The sequence below is a fragment of the Trachypithecus francoisi genome, unplaced genomic scaffold (genome assembly GCF_009764315.1).
Source record: "Trachypithecus francoisi isolate TF-2019V2 unplaced genomic scaffold, Tfra_2.0 Lachesis_group13, whole genome shotgun sequence".
In the NCBI taxonomy this organism is placed as follows: domain Eukaryota; kingdom Metazoa; phylum Chordata; class Mammalia; order Primates; family Cercopithecidae; genus Trachypithecus; species Trachypithecus francoisi.
Genome location: NW_022681458.1, coordinates 30984822 through 31003258, shown reverse-complemented (window position 1 = coordinate 31003258; position 18437 = coordinate 30984822).

The following is an 18437-nucleotide window of genomic DNA, read 5'->3' as shown; positions in this document are numbered from 1 at the left end:
GGGTGGATGACGAGGTCAGGAGTTCGAGACCACCCTGGCTAATACAGTGAAACCCCGTTTCTACTAAAAACACAAAAAATTAGCTGGGCGTGGTGGCGGGCGCCTGTAGTCCCAGCTACTTGGGAGGCTGAGGCAGGAGAATGGCGTGAACCCGGGAGGCGGAGCTTGCAGTGAGCCGAGATCCACTCTAGCCTGGGCGACAGAGCGAGACTCTGTCTCAGGAAAAAAAAAAGAAAAAAGTACATGAAGTTTATTTTGTAACGTTGGAAATTGATTTACTTAAAGTAGGCAACTATATAAATACTGGTTTTAAAGAATTGTACCCTTTTCATTTTTTTCTTAAAAAAATTAGTGGCTACCTGCTGAAAAAAATTAAAATATATGTAATATGCAAATAAAAACCACCACGTTAGTTCAGTTTTCCAATAATACTTGACTTGAATTCAGATCTTGCCATTACTTTTTCACTTGAGTCACCAATGGTGTTTAATAATCTACATTTCATTTCAGTGAAGTCTGAGCTCTTGAAATTTTTTTTTTGTAATAGAAAATACCTGAAGATTTTTGAACTCTAAAGAATGTGCAGAGTGAATTTCAAAGGAAGTAAAGCAAGAGGTTGAGGCCATTTTACTAATCAAGGACAGTTACTATAGACTTGAAATGGTAGAAGTGAAAAAGAGGCATTTTGCTTTGGAAATCAACTAACTAACTAACTGAATGTAGAACATAAAGAGGAAGTTTTAAAAAAGTTTGACCAGGCAGGCGGCTCATGCCTGTAATCCCAGCACTTTGGGAGGCCAAGGCAGGAGAATAGTTTGAGGTTCTAAGTTCAAAACCAGCTTGGGCAACACAGGGAGACCCTACCTTTATAAAATAAATAAAAAGAAAGAATTATATTATAAACAATTAGAAGAATGTGAATATTTTTAGTTGGCAGAGGCTCGAGCACAAGCCTCCATCAGTCTCGCTGGAATTCTGGACTTACGACCTACCATCCCTACTCTACCATCTGTAGCGTGTGACAGGGGATGCTGGCTCATGGGACCAAACAGAGGCAGGATAGGTAGGAAAGGAAGTAGCCATGTCCTCTAAAAGCAGTGGCTGTGACAACCGAACCTTCAACACAAGAAGCCCCTGCATTTGCACTGTAGTAAGCTCATTCAAGCAAAACTATCTCCAGTGGAGAATGTCCCCTGTAGAGAGCATGAGCCTTTTGATTTACCTGTCCTCAGACTGACCCTTTTACTCATTATAATAGTAAAAAACACACCCCGGAATGGAGATTTAAGATGCTAATAAGACATGAGATGCATGAACAAGCATGTAAAGCTACTGCACATGTGCACCCAGAGGACCACCCAGAACATGCTTACTAATGACACTTCTCACCCCTTTATGAAAAATCACATAAGACTCCCATAAAGGGAGTTTCCCCAGTAACAGTCAACCTTGTCTCATCCTCACCAGAAGACTTCTCTGAATCATCTCTCAGGGTGTACTGTCTATTCTGCACCTAACCCTCAGAATATTCTTTCTCCTTTGCAATAAATCCCTCTATGCTGAATCTCGTTTGCTGCCTGTCTCTTGTTTAAATTCTCTTAAACTACAAAGACAAGAATGGAGGTTTCACAACAGTTGTTAACAAAACTCTTGGTCTTTCAAGGTAATAATTAGCTGATCAAGTAACCTACCAGTGTAGGGGCAATAAGGGACCTGTAAAGGAGGATACAAAACTGTTTTTCTCTCTCTTCATACTCAATACATTCCACTTCAGTGACCAAAATACGTGGGATTTTTTTCCTCCACATAACAAGAAATTTTCCAGAGGACACCAACTTGATATCCTATAACTCAATTAAATTCAATCCTGATGCCACCTACCTGGAGTAGTGTCAGATTCCACAAGCTAAAGGCTCCATTACATAAGATTACCCCCACTTAAGCCAATGGCAAGTCCCAGGTTGTGCCCCCTACTTCTGACTGACCAGCTATGAATTAGGGTTCCCACAACGCTTTCTCCGTGTGTTCCATAATTTTCCAGGATGGCTCACAGAACTCAGGGAAACACTTTACTATGTTTGCCAGTTTATTATAAAGGATCTAACTCAGGAACAGCCATATGGAAGAGATGCATAAAGGAGGGTATCAGGTGGGGGTGGGAGGAGTGGTGGCTGCGAAGCCTCCAAGTTCATAAAATCTCGTTTTTAGAGAGCTTAATGTCCACCTCCTCTGCTTTTCTGGAGATTGGTGGGTGAGGCTGTAAATTCCAACCCTCTAATCTTCTAACCTCTTTTCTGATGACTAGCCTCAGTCTGGGCTAGCTAGGGGCCCACCCTAAGTCACCTCATTATCATAAACTCAAGTGTTAGGACCGGGGCTCATTATAAGTAACTAAAGACATTCCTATCATTCAGGAAATTTCGAGAGTTTTACAAACTCTGTAACAGGAACCAGGAACAAAGACCAAATATATTTCATATTATACCACAGAACCCTTCTCCTGCATGGTCTTGCTGAGCCTCTAAAAAAATGAGGATAATAAAAACCACGTTAGTGCGCCTAAGTATGTTCTGACAGTCACTATCAGCAACAGCACCTGTTGAATCAGAATTCCCGTTGATGAGGTAGAGGATTCTGTGTTATTAACAAGTCTCACAGATGACTCATGTACACTAAAGTGTGAGAAGTGTGGACCACTTCTAAAGTTGCTTTCAGTGACTAACAAGATATTTCATGTAAATGCACAGCACTGGGCTTGGCACATAACACTCAGAAAATGTTAGCTGTTTTTATTCTTCTCCACTTACATACTCACAAGCCTTCCCTGTCTTTTCAGGTGATGGTCACTTTTAACAATGGCCTTTTATAATCAATTAGGAAAAAATCAGGTTTTCTGTTTGTGTTTTTGTTTTTTCTCATTCAAATACTGGCTTTAGGCTAGGCACCATGACTCACACCTGTAATTCCAGCACTTTGGGAGGCCAAGGGTGGTTGGTTGGGGGGGGGGCGGGTGGCGGATTACTTGAGGTCAGGAATTCGAGACCAGCCTGGCCAACATGATGAAACCCTGTCTCTACTAAAATCACAAAAATTAGCCAGGTGTGGTGGCATGCACCTGTAATCCCAGGTACTCCAGAGGCTGAGGAACAAGAATCATTTGACACCTGGAGGCAGAGGTTGCAGTGAGCCGAGATGGTGCCACTGCATTCCATCCTGGGTGACAGAGAAGACTGTCTGAAAACAAAAAACATACAAACAAAAACAAACAAACAAAGCAAATAACTGACTTTAATCATGACTTTTCAGATCAAGTAACAGTGCTGAAGCAGAACTGCAGGGGAAATAACTGGATACCCCAGCCTTTGTGATGCTCCTCGAATCAAATTATGTTGGTAGCCATGTTTCTAGCCTGTGAGTAGGGTCGGGTGTGCCCATGTACATGACAGAGGCAAGATTCTTCTACAGTCTTTAAGAATTGCTGTCAATGTCCTTAGGAAATACATGTAAGATACCCCAAGTCTCCTAATTTTAGAGGAATCCACAGGTTCCACATCCAAGGATTCAACCAATCTTGGATCAAAAATCCTCCCACGTCAGCCTCCCAAAGTCCTGGGATTACAGGCGTGAGCCACCACATCAGGTCTGCTTTTAGGTTTTTCAGTGGCAGAATTGGTATATTGTTGGGGTGGCCAGACCCAATACCAGCTCGTGGGGGCGATGAAGTCTGGCGGAGTCAAAGGACTGAGAAAAGACAGCTTGAGAGAGAGAAGTGGGACCAGGGGCCATTGCAATCATGGAGGCTGTGAAGGCGGAGCTCTGGAAGCCCATGCTATTTATTGGTAATCCCAACAGAGAAACAAGTGGTGAGAACATGAGGGTCAAAAGGGCAAGCACATGATCTATAGCTGTGACCTTATAGCATTTATATGGAACATGTTCTGCTACTTGAGATAACGGGAATAGAAGCCTAGGAGGGCTAGAAGCAAGGAGCCAGCAAGTCTAGACACATTCCAGAAGACATGTCAGTCATGCAAACCCTGCCTCAGCTTTCTTCCCAACCCTCAGCTTTTTTCCCAACATGCCCCATTTCTCTTTTTTGTAAAAGAGAAGGTATCATTATTAGTATAATCATTACTAGCTATCATTCTTACTAGAGTCGCTCTGGTTTGAATGCTTCCATATATCTCCCCTTTCCCTTTTACAAGACCCTTAGTCCTAGGGGTTGCAGAAGGATAAAGATCCATCTTCTATAACTTCCTCATGCTGAATAGGGGTGATGAATAGGGTGCATAACTATTAGGGTCTCTTGTATTCATGGTAGAAAGGAGCTGAGTCAGAAAGCATTGGTCCATTAAGCATTGTGACTCCAGTCTGTGTTTGTTTCATCTTCGCATTCAGATTTAACTGGCTCATGGCTTGTACTGGGGGAACCTGGTCCATGATTGGGATCCATGGGTCCCTCCAGTCTCCTGTTCTGTGGTCATACAGAACAGGAGGGCATCCACATGGTTCATTCATCTCCTGCAAAAACATAAGCATACCCCTCACCCCCACATTGGTAAATCTACTGAAACAGAAGCAAAAACTTTTGTGACTGTAGCCAGGAGGCCACTGATAATGAGAAACAGGCCCCTTCTAACAGAAGGCATGGGGAAAGCAAATAGTCTTTTCAAACCTTCAATTCGCACTGTACAGGTGGGTCTACTAGATGCTGTGGCTCATGATAGATCTTCAGATGTTTGGTGGGCACCCCCACAGGCACCTGATTGTCATCTGGAGAGACACAAGCAAATCCTCTTCCCCATATAATTATCTTTCCTTTTTCCTAGCTCTTTGTGCATCCCTCCACCATATATCTTGTCCAATCTTTTTATTTTCCTTTTGCCCTGTCAGGTGTTGTTCCTCTGCAGTTATGGGTTGATCTTTTTGCAAATTAAAAAAAATTAATGTTAATAAAGCTAGATGCAGTTGCATATGTGGTGTTTTATATTCCTGATCTCCTGCCTTCTGCTTTTGTATTTGAGTTTTTAAAAGTATGATTAGCTCTTTCCACTATTGCCTGTCCTTTCCTTGGGAGTTATATGGTATACCCATAGTATGGGCAATATTCCATCACTGCAAAAATGTAGCAATGGCTTTACTATAGTATCCTGGGCCATTATTAGTCTTGATTTTTTCTGGAATTCCCATAACAGAAAAGCAAGATAAAAGACGTCTTTTAACATGAGCTGTACCTTCCCCTGCTTGACATGTGGCCCAGATAAAATTTGAATAGGTATCTACTGAAGCATGAACAAAAGACAAGACAATTTTACAAAAGCAGGAATATGTGTTACATCCATTGGCCAGATGGAATTGGGAGATAAACCTCTAGGGTTAACTCCTTTTTCTTGATGTGGCTAATGCAGAACTTGACAGGCAGAACAGTGTTGCACAATTTAGCTTGTTTCCATGATATACTATGTCTTTTTCTAAGGCCTACAGCATTAAGATGGGTTAAAGAATGAAATGTTTGTGCATCAACAAAAGTTGCAGACACCAATGCATCTGCCCTTTGATTAAGTTTAAAGGGCCAGGGAGGTCAGTATGTGCTCTCATATGAGTGATACAGAAAGGTGAGTGCCTTTGTTTTACTGCTTGTGGTAAAGAATGAAATAAAAAAAATAAGTTGTTCATCAGTCACATTTCGAATTAAGGCAAATTCAATATTTTGTATGGCTTGCACTACATAGGCTGAATCAGAAACAATGTTTACTGATTGTTTAAAAGTTTTTAACACTGTTATCACAGCCATAAATTCAGCCCTTTGAGCAGAAGCAAAGTCAGTTTGCAAAGCTTGTTGAGGTCCTGCAAATGAGGCTTTTCCATTACTAGATCCATCAGTAAAAACAATAATGGCCCCTTTAATAGGGGCTTTTTGAGTAATAGAAGAAAATATCCAGGATGCTAATTTTAGAAACTGAACTATCTTAGATTTAGGATAATGATTATCAAGAATGCCAATAAAACCTGCCAAATTAACTTGCCATTCTTGAGAATTAACATAGGCTTGTTGAATTTGTTGATTAGTTAATAGAACTATGTGGCTTAACAAACTTAACTGCATATAAGCAAAACAGAAGTGTCTTGTTCCAACGAAACTCCAGAGCTCTATGGGTCTTTCTCTTCTCTTGTAAGAAGTTCCTTTTGTTATTGCCATCTTCACTTTGCTTGAAATTTCAAGCAAATTATGAACACATGACCAAATATTTTGTATCAGAGAAGCTTTGAGCACCAGTTAAATCTCATTCCTTCCCTTTTTTTTCCCAAATGGCACCAGCTTTTTCAGCTCTCTTACTTTTTTCCTTAAGTTGCATTTATTCCTGAGGAAGGCAGGGTATTTCCTAGTAAGCATACTTTAAGATGGAGGCCATTTGGTTCCTGGGAGAATAGGCAGCCCCACGTTGGGCACCAGATATTGGGGGAACCAGCCCTTAATTTTAATAATTAAAATAAAGAAATATTTTAATTTCTTTTCCATTTTCCCTAAGTGTCAGCCGGTCTGAGAAATAAAGAGAAAGAGTACAAAAGAAAAAAATTTTACAGCTGGGTCTCTGGGGGTGATATCACATGTCATCAGGTTCCGTGATGCCCCCTGAGCCGCAAAACTAGCAAGTTTTTATTATGGATTTCAAAAGGGGAGGGGTGTATGAATAGGGTGTGGGTCACAGAGATCACATGCTTCAAGGGCAATAAAATATCACAAGGCAAATGGGCAGGGCAAGGTCTCAAGGCCAGGGCAAAATTAGAATTACTGATGAGGTTCCCTGTCCTGCTGTGCACGTATTGTCATTGATAAACATAACAGGAGACAGGATTCAAGAGCAGAGAACCAGTCTGACTAGAATTTCATCAGGCTGGAATTTCCCAATCCTAACAAGCCTGGGGGCACTGTAGGAGACCAGGGCATATTTCATCCCTTATCTACAACTGCATGTTACAGACACTCCGAGAGTGGCCATTTTAGAGGCCTCCCCCCTGGGAGTGCATTCTTTTCCCAGGGCTGTTCCTTGCTAAGAAAAATAATTCAGTGATATTTCTCTTATTTGCTTTTGCAAGAAGAGAAATATGACTGTTCCACCCGGCCCTGCGGGCAGTCAGACTTTATAGTTATCTCCCTTGTTCCCTGAAAATTGCTGTTATCCTGGTCCTTTCCTAGGTGCCCCGATATCATATTGTTCAAACACACATGCTCTACAATTTTTGCAGATAACACAATCATCACAGGATCCTGAGGTGACATACATCCTCAGCATAGGAAGATGACAGGATTAAGAGATTAAAAACTGGCATAGGAAATTCTAAGAGTATTGATTGGGGAAGTGATAAATGTCCACGAAATCTTCACAATTCATGTTCAGAGATTGCAGTAAAGACAGGCATAAGAAATTATAAAGGTATTAATTTGGGGAACTAATAAATGTCCATGAAATCTGCACAATTTATGTTCTTCTGCTGTGGCTTCAGCCAGTCCCTCCATTTGGGGTCCCTGACTTCCCACAACAGAACTATAATCTGATTTGGATCATATCCCATTAGCTTTGTTGTGCGCGGCCTCACTTGTCCTACTAGCACAGCAATTTGACCTAACTACATAGTGAATGTTTTGGTTGTATTGTGAAGTAGAAAGAGCCACTCAACCAGTTCACCCTGTTGAACTATAACTCCTGTAGGTGAATGCTTAGTAGGAAAAACTAAAAACTGTAAGGGCGGTATCAGATGAATTCATTCTACTTGTGCTTGCTGAACTTTTTCCTCAATTAAAGTTCATCCAATGCTTCTTTGGACAGGGGGCATTTACTGTTAAGGGTAGAATCACCTTGTAAAGTAGAAAAGAGGTGAGACATAGCATAGGTAGGAATGCCTAAAGTTGGATGAATCTAATTATTGTCTTCTAATAATTTTTGAAAGCCATTTAAGGTTTTTATTATCTCTTCGAATTTGAACCTTTTGAGGCTTAATAGTACTTTGCTCTACCTTCATTTCTAGATATTAAAAGGGAGTGGAAGTTTGGATTTTATTGGGGGCTACAATCAACACTGCCACATTCACAGCTTGCTCTGTTGGTAGCACATCATCGATTCTTCCCTAGTTTTAGCTGCACACAAAATATCATCCATGTAATGGATAATATAACATTTTTAAAACTGTTCTCTAACTGGCTTAATAGCTTTCCCAACATAAGTTTGCAAATAGTTGGGCTATTTAGCATGCCTTCTGGTACTACTTTCCAATGGTATCTGTATGCTGGTTCTTTATTATTTATGGAGGGAACAGTAAAAGCAAATTTTTCATAATCTTGGGCAGCTAAGGGAATGGTAAAAAAGCAATCCTTTAGATCTATCACTATGAGAGGCCAGTATTTTTGGATCATTGTTGGGTAAGGTAACCCTGGTTGCAGCACTCCCATGGGTTGAATTACAGCATTAACAGCCCTTAAATCTGTCAACATTCTCCATTTCCCTGATTTTTTCTTAATAACAAATACAGGAGAATTCCAAGGAGGAGAAAGTAGGCTCTATATGACCCTTTTGCAACTGTTTATGTACCAGTTCTTTTAAAGCCCCCAGATTTTCCTATTTCAGTGGCCGTTGCTCCACCCAAACCAGTTTGGCAGTTAGCCAAACAAGAGGAATGGGAGCCGAAGGCTCAACAATGGCTGCTTCTAAAAATGACACCCCAATCGGGTCTGATCTATTTGTCCTTTTAATTCTAAAGGTTCCGATTGGCCATTTTTATCTTTTCCTAGTCCTTTTCGTGGGCAATATCCCATATTTCTCATCATTTTTCTACTATTACTACTACATTGATTCATAGGAATAGATATTTCAGCATCCCATTGCTGCAATAAGTCTCTACTCCATAAATTAACAGGAATAGCTATAATAACAGCCTAAATTGTCCCTTCCTGGCCATCCAGCCCTTGACATGGTAAAATCAAGAAACTCTGAAAAACTTCCAAGGCAGCTCCTACTCCAACAATATCAATGGATGCTTTTTGCTTAGGCCAATGCTGGGGCCATAATGGCTCCAATGGGGCCAATGCTGGGGCAATAAGAAACATCAGCTCCAGTGTCAACTAGTCCTTCAAAAATCTTTTCCCTGAATAGTTATTGTGCAAATAGGTCTTTTGTCAGACACATGATTAACCCTATATACAGACTTTCCTGCTGGATTAGTACTACCAAAGCCTCCTGTTCTTTTCACTGTGCTGCTTCCTAGTTTTATGTAAGGTAACAGCAACAACTGAGCAATTCTCTCTGCTGGGGAGGCAGACCACGGAGTTGAGGAACTAATGACTAATTGAATTTCTCCGGTATAATCAGAATCAATTATTCCCATATGCAGAGTGACACCTTTCAAATTTAGACTAGACTTTCCAAGTTATAAACCAACTGTTCCTGAGGGTAAGGGTCCCCTAACCCCCGTAGGACCTTTTTTGGTGGCTCTCTGGGAAGCAAGGAGATGGGAATTGTGCTGCAGAGGTCTACGACAGTACTGCCTGCTGTGGCAGGGGACAATTGTACATTTGTAAGGGCACTGGCTGTGCCAGATATGCCTCAGTTTGTTGAGGGGTTAGAGGCAGGCCCCTCTTCCCATTTCCCGAGAGAGGTTGTCCATCTTTGCTAATTTTAGAACGACACTGACTTGCCCAGTGATTGCTGTTTTCATAACGGGGGCATACATCAGGGTTTTTCTGTTGTTTGAAGGCAGTAGCTTTCGCCTTTGGCTTCCTTTTCTCCATTCCTTTTTTGTGTGTCCAAATTGCCCACAATTGAAGCAAGAGCCTGAGAAATTGGGCATATTCTTTCTAACTTTTAATCCAGCCCTAGCCTGAGCTTAAAGAGCAGCCTTATGTAAGTTACCGCCAATGCCATCGCAAGCCTTAATATATTCAGCTAAATGAGTCTTCCCTCTCAGGGGTCTAACAGCAGTTTGACACTCTGCATTAGCATTATCATATGCAAGAAGCTGTATTACAACATCCTGAGCTGTGTGTTATAGCTTTACACACAGCCTCTTGGAGCCAAGCAATAAAATCAATATATGATTCCTCAGGTCACTGTCAGACAGAACTGAAGGAAGGATATTTTTCCCCTGTAACATTTATCTTTTTCCATGCCCGTAAGCATCCAGAGCACAGCTGAGCAATGGCAACATCCTCCATTACTGCTTGATTTACTAGTCGACCCCAATCAGGTCTGACTCCCATTAACTGTTCAAAGGAAACAGGTACAGGTGGTTGTGCTTGTGTATGTTCCCTTGCCTGAATTTGAGCTTTGTCAGCCCACCAGGTTTTAAACTGCAAGTACTGAGATAGAGTGAGAACAGATTTTGTTAAAGTATCCCAGTCATATGGTATTAATCTATTATCAAGAGAAACATTTTTTAATAAAGTTTGCACAAAAGGAGCATTTGGCCCATATTGACCAATAGCTTGCTTGAATTCCTTTAACAGCTTAAAAGGAAAGGTAGTCCAGTTAGCTATATTCTGTCCTCCCTGCTGGATTATAGTTATGGGAAATTGCCATGCTTCAAGGTCTCCCTCAGTTCTAGCCTTTTGAACAGAATTTTGTATAGCACCACCAATTGCTCCAGGTTTTAATGTTGCAACTACAGGAGCAGTAAGTTTTGTAGCTAACCCATCTTCTCACGCATTAAGGGGAGAGAGAAGAGTTGACCTTTCACTTAGTTCAGCAGATGGAGCCGACATACTTTTTTCAGTATCCCTTTCTTTAATTTCTCCCATTTCCTGTTCCTTACATTCAGAATCTGAATTTAGTTTTTTACACTCATCCTCCTCTTCCTCATCTGAATCTGCCTCATCATCTGTTTGAAATGCCTCAAGAGCTACTTTTATTAGTGCCCACATTGACCAAACCGAGACTGGAATTTTTGCTCCATCTTTACATGCTTTTTTAAAAAATCTCTGCCAATTCTCTCCCATTCATCCAATTCCATAGTCCTTTGTTCCGGGAACCATGGGCAAAATTGCTTTACTGCACTAGAGAGTGATAACAAATTCTGAGTACTAACTTTCACTCCCCCTCTTCATAATAAATGCCTTAAGAAATTTAAATAAGCAGAATGTCTGCTTTCACTTTGTCCCATTGTTACCCTGGTTATTCTGAGCACTCAGCCTTCCCACCGAGCTTCCTTTAGACATCCTCTGGTGTCCTTTGACGATGCATCCTCCACTTTCACATGCTCTGGTGTTCCTTCACTGGGGGTCTTTGCCACACCATGTTGAGCAACCAGGAATGTTGGGGTGGCCAGGCCCCACACCAGGTTGTAGGGGTGGCGGAGTCAAAGGATTGAGAAAAGACAGTTTGAGAGACAGAAGTGGGATGGAGGGGTGGGGGTGGGGGTGGGGGTGGGGGTGGGGGCATCACAATCGTGGAGACTGTGAAGGCCCCAAGCTCTGGGAGCCCATGCTATTTATTGGTAATCCAACAGAGAAACAGGTGGTGAGAATGTGGGGCTCAAAAAGGGCAGGTGCATGATCTACAGCTGTGATGGTTTAGCATTTATATGAAACATGTTCTGCTACTTGAGAAAATGGGACTAGGAGCCTAGGAGGGCTAGAAGCAAGGAGCCAGCAAGTCTAGACACATTCCAGAGGCCATTATGTCAGTCATGCAAGCCCTGCCTCAGTTTTCTTCCCAACCCTCAGCTTTTTTCCCAACAGTATATAAATAATGTGATGTCCCTTTCAATACAGGTGACTCTGATGCTAGTTTGTTCCATTAATGGCAAAGTTAATTTGAATCACATTTGGTTAACACGATGTTTATCAGTTTTTGTCTACTATGTTTCCTTTTGTGAAATAAGAACAAGTATGTTTATGAATGTAGAGTTAGCTGTGTTAAATGAAATGAAAAGTCAAGCAAAGTACCCAGAGAGTTTAGGCAAATCACCCAGGATTTCATGAACCCTTTGAGCCATTTATGTTTCCCTTGAGGGATATTTCTCGTCTTTTACCTGAGAGTTCTACAGGGCATGTTTTTATTAGTTGAAATGTCAATGAGGGCGAGAGTAATTGTTCAACAGATGTAGTTGAATTTGGACCTTTAAGAATGAACAGAATGGAGAGAAAAAGCAAGACACTAGAAGAGCGCAGAAAAAAATTAAGAAAGGATTATAGGGAGGAAGAAAAGAGGAAGGACGATAACGAAATGAGTCTAACTGGAAGGTGTTTATTGAAAAGAAGTAGGAAATCAGGTTCAGTAGGTACGTTAGGCAGTGTGCTATAGGGTTTAGTGCACAGATTTAAGTATGAGATTACCTGGATTTGACTTCTGGTTCTGCCTTTTGCCAGTTGTCTATAGTCATTGTGGGGATTATGCGTATTGATTGCTTGTGAAAGGTACAGCACAGGTGTTGACTTCATTGTAATTATTCAATTATTTTTGGCTAGTCTTTTTATTACTATTGACTGTCAAGCCAAAGAATTTAGATTTGATGTGGGAGGAGATTAAAAAGTCCCCAAGGCTAAGGAGAGCAAAATGTATTTATTAATTAATTTATTCATTCTCTTTTTCAATAAATACTTACTAAGTTCCTCCTAATGTTGAGGGTATGACATTGTACACGATAAAATTCCTGCTTTTAAAGAGTTTGAAATAAAGATAGGAAGATAAGACTGGTGTAAGATGATTTAAAATGCAAGACAGCATGTGTCTTGTGTTGTGGCCAAATCCCAGGGTTGAATAAGGGTTACCAATGTTAGCTTTAAGTCTCTACTTTGTTCATGTCTTTCAATAGCTTGTTCTTTCCATTCTAGAGAAAGCAAGAGAGAAAATGTCAAAGCCCCCTTTACTAATACCATTTAAGAAAATGCTGCCCTTGGTATCTTTTTACCCAGAGTTCATAATCAACACTGGGGACTTTAAAATCTAATACCAAATAGGTTAATGTGCAAAAGAGTTTTGTCTAGTTTCTAAAACTGAGTAATAATTTTGGCTAACTGTACTGGTTTAGGATAAGCAATTGTTAGAAATGTCAGACTTTTATCTTTTCTACCTTTTGGAGATTAGAGCATTCATTCTTCAAGGGAGATCATAAAATTTCAGACAATTAAGATATAGAAAGGTTGTCCAAATACTTGGAGGCTTTAATAGTCATTTAGCTATAAAGATGACTATGTACTGTGATGGAGCCACATGTCAGACAGCAGGAAAGTTCATGAATGTGGAGCCAAGAAGTCCATCAAAGTTAAGAGATTATCTCAAAAATTAAAGCAGAAGCAAAGGAAGGTTGGGCAAGGTCAAGGCTCAGCTGGAATTTGCCAAATGTCTGGAGACTACTCTGGATGGCCTGAATTTTCTGAAGGCTCCTTTATACACAGGTTGATTTGAACAGGCCAACTACTAGGAGGCATGGATTTGGTAGGTACAGCATAAATTATCTCAACCTCCATTTACTCGCCTGTAAATGAAGAATAACAATATCTATGTCATAGGGTTGTTGGAAAGATTTTTCAGATAATGGAGGTCAGATGGTTGGCACAAAGACAGGAATACAATAAACATTCAATAAATGGTGATTATTGTTGTCATCATTGAGAAATACTCATGTTTTGTAGTACACAAAAGAAAGAGCAAATCCTTAAAAAAAAACCCTCTACTTTGTGTATTCCAATGCCTGTTCAATTAGAAGGCAAATGTTCAAGAAAAGGAACTGCTTATGCTTTTCCTCTGATACCTGGTAGTAAATGTCATGGGCTACATGGTCCTTTCTAAACCCCATGAAAATGCCAGCTTCTTTAACCCAAATAACTGCCTGTATCTGCATCTGTATCTGCCAGTATCTGTACCTGCCTGTTTATAAATGTATAAAAAGTGAATGATTAGAAATACCTATATATTTGGTTTGAAGAATACTTTGATGACATATTGAGAAACTGAAATTGACATCTGTTTTGTTAAATGTGTCTGAAATATTTTATTTTCCTTTATAGAGGACAATGGTCTCAAAACTAATTACTGTTTTATGTTTTGAAACATTGTCTTTAAAAAAATAGATAAGCTATTTAAGTATCTCTAACCAACATAATTTTGACAGAAAATTTTATTGTCAGGATTAAGAATGGATTTGTTTAAACTTCAAACTTCAAACCCTAATCTGCTTCTAAATTGCTTCTCTATGAGCCATACCTATAACATAATATGACCAAAATATTAGTCATACGCATTTATAAGGAAAAATAATTGCTCAAAGTAAAATAAAAGTTACAAAATTTATCTTCTAGGGCTCTCCTGTTTTTTTTATAGTCATTGTATACAGAGTTCATTAGAAAAATTATTTATGTCCTCTGTTGCAAAGCAAAACTGATCTAATCAAGTATAGAAGTGTTGCATAAGTTTTAGTGCATTATAGTCTTAGACTAAAGAAATCTAAGCATCTGTAATTCTGTAATATAGATCTTGGACAATGTCAGAAGGATGATTGCTAAACTGTTTTGCTTGCGTAATACAGAATTATTCCTCTTCATAGCTGATTTGTATTTAGGGTAAGATAAGCCTTCATGGGAAGATTTTGCTGGCAATACATGTCCTCTGCCATAGTAACTCTACCTGGTCTCCATTTAACAATCTTTTAAGGCCAGACACGGTGGCTTACTCCTATAATCCCAGCACTTTGGGAGGACAAGGCAGGTGGATTGCTTGAGTCCAGAAGTTCTAGACCAGGCTCTGGGAAACATGGCAAAGCCTTGTATCTACAAAAAGTTAGCCAGGCTTGGTAGCCTATGCCTATAATCCCAGCTACTCAGGAGGCTGAGGTGCAAAGATCACCTGAGCCCAGGAGGTCAAGGCTGCTGTGAGCCGAGATTGCACCATTGCACTCCAGCCTGGGTGACAGAGTGAGACCCTGTCTCAAAAACAGACAGAGAAAAACAAAACACAACACTTTCAGCTTTATTTGAGTACATAGGTTTAATGTTATTTCCATAGAAATCTGAATGTATTTGCTTAAATTCCACACGAAACTGAAAGTTACTACTTCTGTAAAGTACATTCCTTGGTTGATAGGTATCTTTACCAAAGGGAAAATATTTAGTCAAATTAATCTATAATTTAATGTTAGTATTGTTGAGTGTCAGTTTATGAACTAAAACTATGTGGGCCATGAATCACATTTTTAATTCAAGAGCTTTATTTATTTTCTTTCAAAACTAGCCATCCTGTGCTTATCTCAATTTGCTGCAAACTCCTTCAACTTCCCATCTCCTCTCTCAAATATACCTATATGCCCATCCTTCCTTTCTTTCAATCAAGAGAAAGAAGCATCTGCTCTGTTCAAACAATTACCACCCTTTCTCCTTACATCTGTACCTAACAGCTGACTCCCTTCTTATCCCAAACGCACATAAACCTATACCACATTTCCAACAGCAGAGTGCAATACTACAATATTAATTGACAAAGAACCGCAGTGGTTTGTGAAAGTAGATAGGAATTCTACCATCTGTGACCACCAAAAATTTCTCACATAGTCTTAGAATTTTTATAAAATCTTTTTTATACGTAAATTTTTGGTCTCTCTGAAACTTATTTTGGCATACTGATACTTTTTCCCCCCTGATAATTAACCATTTTCCCCAGCACCATTTATTAAATAATTGTCTTAATTGGTTTGGGTTGCTATAACAAAATACCATGGACTGGGTGGCTTATAAGCAACTGAAATGTATTTTACACAGTTCTGGAAGCTGGGAAGTCCGAGATCAAGGTGCTGGAAGATTGATGTCTAGTGAGGGGCCACTTTCTCATAGAAAGCAGTCTTCTCACTGTAACCTTACATGACTGAAGAGAAGAGGGATCTCTTTGGGGGTCTCTTTTATAAGAACACTAAACCCAATAATGAGGGCTCTGCTTTCATGACCTAATTACCTCCCAAGGACGCCACCTTTTTTTTTTTGAGACTGAGTTTCGCTCTTGTTGCTCAGGCTGGAGTGCAATGGCGTGATCTTGGCCTACCGCAACCTCCACCTCTCGGGTTCAAGCGATTCTCCTGCCTCAACCTCTGGAGTAGCTGGGATTACAGGCATGCACCCAGTTAATTTTGTATTTTTAGTGGAGACTGGATTCCTCCATGTTGGTCAGGCTAGTCTCGAACTCCCGACCTCAGGTGATCCGCCCACCTTAGCCTCCCAAAGTGCTGGGATTACAGGCGTGAGCCACTGCGCCCGACCAACCCCACCTTTTAATACCCTTGGTGAGACGGGATAGTGCTCTTGACCCCCTTTGCAGGCAGGAACTGGAGTGGTTCGTTTCATTCAACCCATCGCTGGCCACTCCTTGTGGGAGAGAGTGTGCGAGTGAACAAATGTGGAAACTTGAGTGAACGAATGCTGGAATCCGCTGGCCATTTCTGTCTGGTGGGAGCAGGCTCCATGTGAACCCTGCAGTGGTATTCAAGCGTGTTCAACCAATGGACTTTCAGCTCTGCATCCAGGATGGACAATTGCCAACCAGCTCAGTGGAGGGTCAGGGTGGCAGCCCTGCCCTCTCGGCGCCTGGGTTCTGCCCGGCACCCAGGAAGAATCAGGTCACATGAACTGTTTGAACGGTGATGAATGCGGAAGACTTTACTGAGTGGTGCTGGCTCTCAGTGGAAAGGGAAACTGGAAAGGGGATGGGAAGGTGATCATTCCCTGAAGCCCAGCCGTCTTCAACTGGGCCCCTCTCTGAAGCCACAAGCTCTGATGTTAGTCATGTCTATCTGTAGTCTCTGACTCTCAGTTGTTTCTCTATTTGCCCCTCAGCCACTTGTATCATTGACACTCAGCCACTTGTGTTGCCCTGCCAGCTGAAGTCTAATTTATGGGCATAAAGTAGAGGGAGGGGCAGGCCAAAAAGGCAACACTTGGGCAGAAAAACAGGGTCAGTTGTTTTCACTTAGGGCTGAGTTTTCACACTTAAGGGTGGGGTTTACTCAGGAGTCCAGCCCTTCTGTATCATTGGGAGTTAGGATTTCTCAACATGTGAATTTTCAGGGGGACATAAACATTCAGTTCATTGCAATAATCCATGTTTTTGATTTAAAATATGACCTCTATCATTTGTATTCCTTTATGTATTTAGGTCTATTTGTAGACTTTTCTATTTCATTATCTCCTTGTCCATTGATTCATTCAACAAATATTTATTGAAAGCCTTTACCTGTCTATGTGCTAGGCGATCTTCCAGATACTATAAACAGAAATGAACAAAGCATTTTTTCTTTTTAGACAGAGTTTCGCTCTTTCGCCCAGGCTGGAGTGAAGTGGCACCATCTTGGCTCTCTGCAACTACCACCCGCCGGGTCCAAGCGATTCTCCATTCCCCCAGCCTCCTGAGTAGCTGGGATTATAGGCGCCACCACACCTGGCTATTTCTTTTTTTTTTTAGTAGCGACAGGGTTTTACCATGTTGGCCAGGCTGGTCTCAAACAAAGCATATTTGTTAACCCTGTGGAACTTGTCTATAGAGACAGACAAAAGGAAATAAATATAAATCAAGTGCTTAGAGTGCAATGGAGCTAAGCCTGTATCTATTCATAAGCTAATTACCCACTGTTGTCATTATTTTGAAGTTTGAGCTTGAAAATGAGAGTCGGCAACAGGGAGGAAAAGACAAAGGGAGAGAGAGAGTGAGGAAGGGAATTTTGGGGTGGGGGTAGAAAGGGGGGAGAGTAAATGGGCTCAATCTACCAGATAATATCAGTGTAATCCTGAGCAAGTTGCTTATCTCAGATCTCAGATTTTTCAACTGAGAAATGGAGATACCTCACAAGATTGTTGTAAGGATAAAAGAAATGTTTGTAAAACACCCCACTCATAGTAAACACTACTATCCTTAATAATTTTTTTTACCTTATATTTTAGGTGGATAAAACCTCGTACCCATCAACTACCTCTCTTTCAAGATGGAATTTTCAGAACATATGGTCTGGGATTGGAGCTGGAGCTCCAAATATTGAGTGGGTGAGAAAGACTTCATTGTTTTCTGAAAGATTGTTGTGAAAACAGCCCACTTCTGCCTGAAGATCCAAGCCCAAGGCCTTCCTGGCCCCAGGGATTTTGGGATTCTTAAACGCAAAAGAAGGAAAGAAAACATGAGAGACTTTGATACTAGGTACGGGCATGAAGAGAGAAGGATAGGTGAAAAAACATCTCTTGGGAGCTTCTGCTGTGATGCGAGTGGTAAGTCCTGCCATCTGAGGGCAAACTTCATAAAAGAGGGCAGATCCAAAGACTGCAGAAGCCAGAAGAGACACTGCATCCTTCCTGGTTAGGCCTGGTTATGCCAGCTTCCTGGACTCTGCTGGCTGGTTGCCTCAGTCCATGCCTCAGATTGGGTGGAGTCTACAGATTGAGGGCAAATCCCACCTCCTCCCAATCTCCACCACTAGGC